Raw genomic sequence first — 7,221 nt, forward strand, 5'->3', positions numbered from 1 at the left:
ATTGAAAGAAAGAATTTTCTACCACTTGGCAGCAAGCCAAGGAAATTGTGAGAAAATGTCCTACTTGTTCTTTATACAACTAAATTCCATTAACTGTAAGCAGTCAAAGGTAGTCAAAGAAATGAAATTTAGCAAATGGATGCACTTTAATTCACAGAGTTTGGTAAACTGAAATATGTGCATTATATTATAGGTACATATTCAGGATTTAAGTTGTGAAAAGCTGATTCTATGATTGCACATCTATTAGAAGTTATGGCAATTATACACATTAAGACTGACAATGCTTCAAAGAAAGCTTCCAATCCTAAATGGTCAAGTATTTCACACTATCCTACACAGTACTCTAATTTAGCCTGCAATTTCTCAACATTTAGAAACTGGACCACAAATGCTATTCTTAGCTTGTTTAACCAATTCCCCAATTTTATTTCAGCCCCTGCAAAGTTATTATGGTCCCAAATCAGCCTGAAGAAACCTTAAGAGAACGATGACCCATTTCCTTTAAGTGGGGTTGGGTAGCTTTTTGGTTGCTTCTTGTGTTATAGAGGGTTATTTTCAATGGGAGTTGGCTATAAGTAATAAAAGGTCTTATTTAGAGAGAAAACAAGGTTGGACACAGGGATGTCTCTCTTTTCCTTTATCTTCTATTTTTAGGTTTGGAGATAGGGGCTGAAAAGAATGAAGGAAAAATATAAAATTATATAGGGAAAATGGAACAAAAAGTAGATTAGTGAATCTACTCCTCAACTTAATGATTTAATTGTTACTCACAAGGTTATTTTTAATTGTATATAAATGCCAGATAAGTTTAATTTTAGATATATTGGTATAGAATTCAAATTTAAGATTATTCTTTACACATATTATATATACATATATATGTGTGTGTGTATATGTGTGTGTATATATATATACTCTAATATGCTGTATTGTACCCCTATGAGTCCATTATAATACAATGTTTACTTTCAATACTTTGAAAGTGCTATTGAAGGCTGTTTAGGATAAATAATTTATATAATTGTTAGTTGATTGAATGAATGAAGCTCATATCAATTACTAGTCTCCTTTTATCACAAGAATACACATCTTAGGTCAACAGACAGATAAATTTTATAGAAAGCTAAGGTAAAATAGTTAGACAAGATCTTCAAAATCCTCAGAGACTTACAAAATCTGGCGTTTAAAGATGTTTTTAATATTTTAAAATTTCACTGACAGTGAGACAGGTTAACTCCTGGCAGCACCCAGCATACTTCAAAGAGGATGATGAGCATCAAAGAACTCCTATGGACATGGCTTCAAGTGTGACAAAAAAGCCACTGGGAAAAAATGTCCTCATTTCTACCACAGACAGAATTCTGCCTAAAAAATGGGCAACCATGGATGCAGGCATAGTCGACAGCCAAACTCTGCCAAAAAAGGGTAAGCAAGTCCTCAATAGTTCCTGCCTCACAAATATGTCTGTCAGATATATTGGGCCAGAAGGCTAAAGATGATGCTGCAATGTTACAGGTTCTGGGTGACTATTCAGTTAGCAAACTATTTCTGGCATCTTCTCATTTGGAAAGCTACTAAGCTGCACTCCCAGTATACTCAGGTAATCAATTTTATTCCTTCTCAAGTCTCTGATCAGGTTGAAGATCAGATAGTTTAGTTTTACAATCAAGCTTAGTTGTTTAGGGGTTAAGATGTTTTTAGGTCTAGATAGATGTTTAAAATTGATACTGATGAAATATGAGAGATATTGGTTTACATACAGATTTTAGATGCACCAATTTAGAAAGTTGTTTTCTTCAAGGCTGTCAAATACAAATAGCAAAACACTAAGAATGTAACATTTATATAATTCCTGATTGTCTTATAGTTCTTCTTGCTATAGGTAGTTTATTGTGTATATATATATATAATATAAATATATATGTAAAAATTTTAAATGTATAATAAATATAAAATATCTCTGTGACATACACACAAAAAAGCTTTATTATGTCTCTAATAAAATAAAAGTTATTTTACATATTATCAATAAAACATGTTACAGTTGTACCACATAATCTTGTAGGACACCCTATTCCCATTTTTCTGAGATAGCACCAGATAGATTTCCAAAGTGGCTTTACTAGTTTGCATTCCCACCAGCAATGAAGGAGTGCTCCTCTCTCCCCACATCCTCGCCAGCATGTGCTGTCGCTTGAATTTTTGATCTTACCCATTCTGATGGGTGTAAGATGGAATCTCAGAGTTGTTTTGATTTGCATTTCCCTGATGATTAAGGAGGTTGAGCATTTCTTTAAGTGTTTCTCAGCCATTTGATATTCCTCTGTTGAGAATTCTCTGTTTAGTTCCAAGCCCCATTTCTCAATTGGGTTATTTGGTTTGGTGGTGTTTAATTTCTTGAGTTCTTTATATATTTTGGATATTAGACCTTTGTCAGATGAAGGGTTGGTGAAGATCTTTTCCCAGTCTGTAGGCTGTCGCTTTGTTCTCTTGACAGTGTCTCCTGCCTTACAGAAGCTTCTCAGCCTCATGAGGTCCCATTTATTAATTGCTGACATTAATGTCTGTGCTGTGGGTGTTCTGTTCAGGAAGTTGTCTCCTGTGTCAATATGTTCCAGGGTCTTCCACACTTTTTCTCAAATTTGTGGATAAATGGATTGAGCTAGAAATGATCATAATGAGTGAGTTGACCCAGGAGCAGAAAGACTCAAATGGTATATACTCATTTATATCTGCATATTAGCCCAAGGGGCATGTCCCATGAAAGCCTTCACTTACCAGGAAACTGAGACAGAGGGGAGGACATTCTATTGGGACTCTAGATGAAAGAAACATGGGAGAATGGCAAAGTAGAAGGATCCAGAGGGTCCTAGAAACCTACAAGTGGAACATTATGATAGGCAGATTTGGGCACAGGGGTCCCGCCCAAACTAAGGCACCAGCCAAGGGCAATACAGGTGGTAAACCTTAAACCCCTACCCAGATCTAGCCAATGGACAGAACATTCTCCACAGTAGAGTGGAGAGTGGGATATTACTTTCTCACATACTCTGGTGCCTCACCTTTGACCATGTCCCCTGGAGGGGGAGACTTGGTGGCACTCAGAGGAAGGACAGCAGATTACCGAGAAGTGACTTGATACCCTATGAGCATATACAGGGGGAGGTAATCCCCCTCAGGAACAGTCATAGGGGAGGGGAATAAGGGGAAAATGGGAGGGAGGGAAGAGTGGGAGGATACAAGGGATGGGATAACCATTGAGATGTAACAAGAATAAATTAATAAAGGAAAAAAATATTTTAGGACAAGCATTCATTTACAGATTCAATTCTATCTTAAAAGAAATGATTATTAGACAAATATGGGTATAAAGATCCCCAGAGATATATTGCATAATGATTTATTGATTATAATTTTCTTGAATGCTAATGAACAAAAATAACAGGTGCAAAGAAACATTGTATTATTTTTTTAAAATCTGCTGAATTAGATCAGCCTGTCTATTTCAAAGATATCCTAACCTCAGAATGGAGAACCAGAAGTGTGTTATGCTGGGACAAAGGTTTTGTATATAAAAAAGAAAGTGTGCTGATAAAAATCAGATATGACATAAGAGGACCACTTGAAGGTCTTGCACACACACAAAAAGAGAGAAATCAAGAAGACCAAACAGAACTCTTCAGGATAGAGAAAGGAAAATTGAGAGTAGATGTAGCTCAGAGTACTCTAGCTATAAGGTGCTTGTCAGCTATTTCTGGAAAGTGTCTTTCTGTACATTTTAACAATAACTAAATTCCAAAAAATGATGAATAAGGCTTCACTTGTTGAAACCTAAATTGGCACATGGGCCAAAACATAGGTGTTTTGTTTCTTTGCTTGATTTTTGTCTGAAGGTTTTGAGTTCCAATGGTATGGAGTTGAGAGCCAGATCTCTTGAGTTCTGGATCATACTCTTTAACCCAATAAAGTCTGGGCAGGAACTCCCTGCTGATAAGTCATGTAAAAAGACAACCTAGGATTCAAAATGACAAAGTTTTCATTTAACTTACCATGCAAGTTCCCTTTTCTATCCTTTTCTTTTCCCAACTTAAGAACTCTATTCACACTATACTACCAATGCTGATGGCCTCTTATGGTTTCTTGGCTTTCTCCACAGAAGATAAGCTGGAGGCACATTCTTATCTTTTCTGAGAATTAGGTATGAGGGGTGCACATACTACACCAACGATGGTGCACTAGGTGAGGTCAAGACCAAATCCAGGTTCAGACACTCCAGGATCAGCAAAGGCTGGGGTTGGTCCCACTGCTGGTGTGGCAGGCCCCCAGCACTCCTGCCCAAGCAAGGTCCTCATGGTGTGCCGCAGATCTGTAACTCATATTCACAGTTGGCATAAGCCTGCTTAAGACACTTCTCAACTTGTTGAACATATGCACCAGCTCCTCTGTGGAGGTACAGCTTTGCTCCACACCAAGTTCCAGCAACATCTGCTCCACTGGTTTGATCTACTTCTGACCCACAGGGCTGGGTAACTTGATCCACTGTTCCGTGATGTGACACCTGCAGACTTAAAATCTGGAAAATTGACGCCTGCAGTCTCAGGAGTAGCTGGCATTTCAGCCTCCTTCTTCTGAGGTAACTTCTCCTGGGGGGGGGGGCGGTCTTGTGTTAAGTGCTCTTCTGCTGGGCAGCGGTGTCTGCTGCTGCAACCAGCTTCTGAAGGTCTTGGCTGCGTTTCTCTTGCAATTTCCTCCTTGGTCTTGATTTTATGCAGCTCCTGTAGCAGATATTGCCCCTTTGCCACCTGTGTCGTAAAGCCGCTCCAGCTACTCCTTCTGCTGTCTCTCATGCCCAACATCAAATACTGGTATGTGGAGATCTGTGCCTGACACAGCCCTCATGTTGGCAAGCTTGGCACAAATGTGGTCGTCCCTCTTTCAGGTCCTCCACAGAGCACTTCTTGAAATGCTGGTGGTTGTACCAATCACAAATGATTAGGAAGAGCAGATCAAATCAGCGGCTAAGGTCAGTCTCTGTCTTAGTCCAGGCATCATCATGAGGGTGTAATTGGTACTCTGGCTCCAAGTACTCAGGCACCTGTACGGTCTTATTGCACCTGGCAAAAGAATAGTCCTTGGCTTTCTATGCTGTTCCTCGCCAGTGTGAAAACATAGTGCCGTCCTTTCGAGCTGGATTAGTAAATGGCAGCCACTCCCATGGCTGAATCTTCTTGGACCCTAATTAGGTCTTCACTGTGCGATACCCCTTACCAGTGTCACTGGGAAGTAATGGGAGTGCATCTTTTTTGTTCGTGTAAAGCAAAGCATAGATATCCTGACGCATGCCCTCAGACCTCTTAATGATCAGCATCTCCAGGGACTTCATGGATTTTTTCTTATCCAGATTGGTAATATTCTTCTTGCTGATGGTCCCAGAAAAGGCATCTCCCTCTGGAACCCCAAGTTCTAGAATGTCCCGTACATCCATGCCCTTATCCATTACGACTGAGAGATGAGGGAACAGCCTGGGGTCAAGAGTCAGTACCTGAGTACTCCAGGTGCAATCTACTCTTTAGTTTTTATGTATCTCTACAAACCCATGGATTCTTCTTTTTTTGTTGGATGACATGTTTTGACTAAGACAAGGCTACTACTGGCAGCACCCCCAATTTATTTCAAAAAGCATCAAAGTTTTCATATGTGGCAAGGAGGCCACTCGGTGAGGAAAATGGCCTTATGTCAATTACAGACACAATACTTTCCAAGCAGGACAAACTGGATGTAGGTCAATCAACTGCTGAGCTTTTCAAGGTCAAGGTAGGCAAGTGTTTTATAATTCATGCTTCACATAAAAGTCTGTCAAGTATTCTGGGCCAGAAGACTGAAGATGATGCTCCAACACCATTGGAAAATTTGGGGTTAATGCACAGGCAGCTAAATTTCTCTGTCATTTCTATATTTTTGGAAGTTTCTTGCTTGTACTTCCTACATATTTAGGTAATATTTATTCTTTCTTAAGTCTCTAATGGGGCTGAAGACTAGATAGTTATAGTCTCACAATTAAACTTAATTTTTTAGGATGATAGAAATAGATAGATAGTAAAGTACTTTACCCACGGATTGCCAAATATACAACTGTAAGTCTTACCCAATAACTTTCATAATTGTTATATTACATATAGTTAGTTAATATAAGAAAAGGAGCTTTTTTTTACTAACATGGTGAATTATAAGCATATGGTTATTGTGTAGATTAAATTCTGATTTCCTGCTTAAATGTTGTATGAATTCTGCTTCCCCAATTTTCTCCCTGATATGTCAATAAAGTATCTTATAGCCAATTAATGAGCAGGGGAGAACAGGGCTGGAATTTCTGCAAGCCAGGGAGGAGTAGTCACGAGTGGAATCAGGGGATTCAGCCACAGGTAGAGGTCCAAAGAAGATGAGAAGAAAAGAGCTGGAGCAGAGGAAAGCTACCAAGTACAACTATCTCTGGGATGTTTGCAGGGAATAATATAAAATAGCATAGAGGGTTAAGAACAGACTTAACCTACTCAAGATTATATTGTAAAGTACTGTATTAGAAAAGTGTCTCAATTATTTGTGTGGTAGCTTGGTTAACGATGTTTTATAAAAATAACTTCAACATACATGGGCTTCTAGAGAACAAACACTGTATGGATTTTGAAAGAATATGTGCTATCTGAGTGTGGGTTTGCAGGCATATTACTTCCTATTTAATTTACTATATTAAGCCCTGTATTTCTTCAATTTATAGACATATTAATTATTGAGAGTCATGTATTGAAGTCTTTAGAATAAATTACCCTAGATTTATCAGTATTTTCTTTCAGTTATGTGTAATTGTTTTATGTGTCTCAGGGCATTGACGCTAGATGAATAGGTGTTAGTAATTCTTACAAATGTTGCCCTATTAAGAGTAAAGTTTTTAAATTTTTTCTTTGTGTAACAAGACTTTTTGATTTAGATCATACATAGTGTGGTTCATCACTGCTCTCTGTTTGTTACTATTTGCAAAGATAATAATATTCCAAAATATTTACTCTTTCAGCCTATGTCTTTTGATCTAAAAAGAATCTTATGACTAAGGAGGTTGAACATTTTTTTTTAAGTGTTGCTCAGCCATTTGATATTCCTCTGTTGAGAATTCTCTGTTTAGTTCTGAGCCCCATTTCTCTATTGGGTTATTTGGTTTGGTGG

At 38.2% G+C, this 7,221-nt stretch overlaps 1 pseudogene across 1 annotated transcript; it reads right to left on the bottom strand.

Annotated features, from left to right (window-relative positions):
• Nucleotides 1-4,133: 4,133 nt before the first annotated feature.
• On the bottom strand, nucleotides 4,134-5,500 carry LOC311586381 (DNA methyltransferase 1-associated protein 1-like; annotated as a pseudogene). The gene has a single exon. The product of its transcript is annotated as a DNA methyltransferase 1-associated protein 1-like (transcript).
• Nucleotides 5,501-7,221: the final 1,721 nt, after the last annotated feature.

The sequence above is a fragment of the Acomys minous genome, assembly GCF_964271855.1.
Source record: "Acomys minous genome assembly, chromosome: 1".
Classification (NCBI taxonomy): Eukaryota; Metazoa; Chordata; class Mammalia; order Rodentia; family Muridae; genus Acomys; species Acomys minous.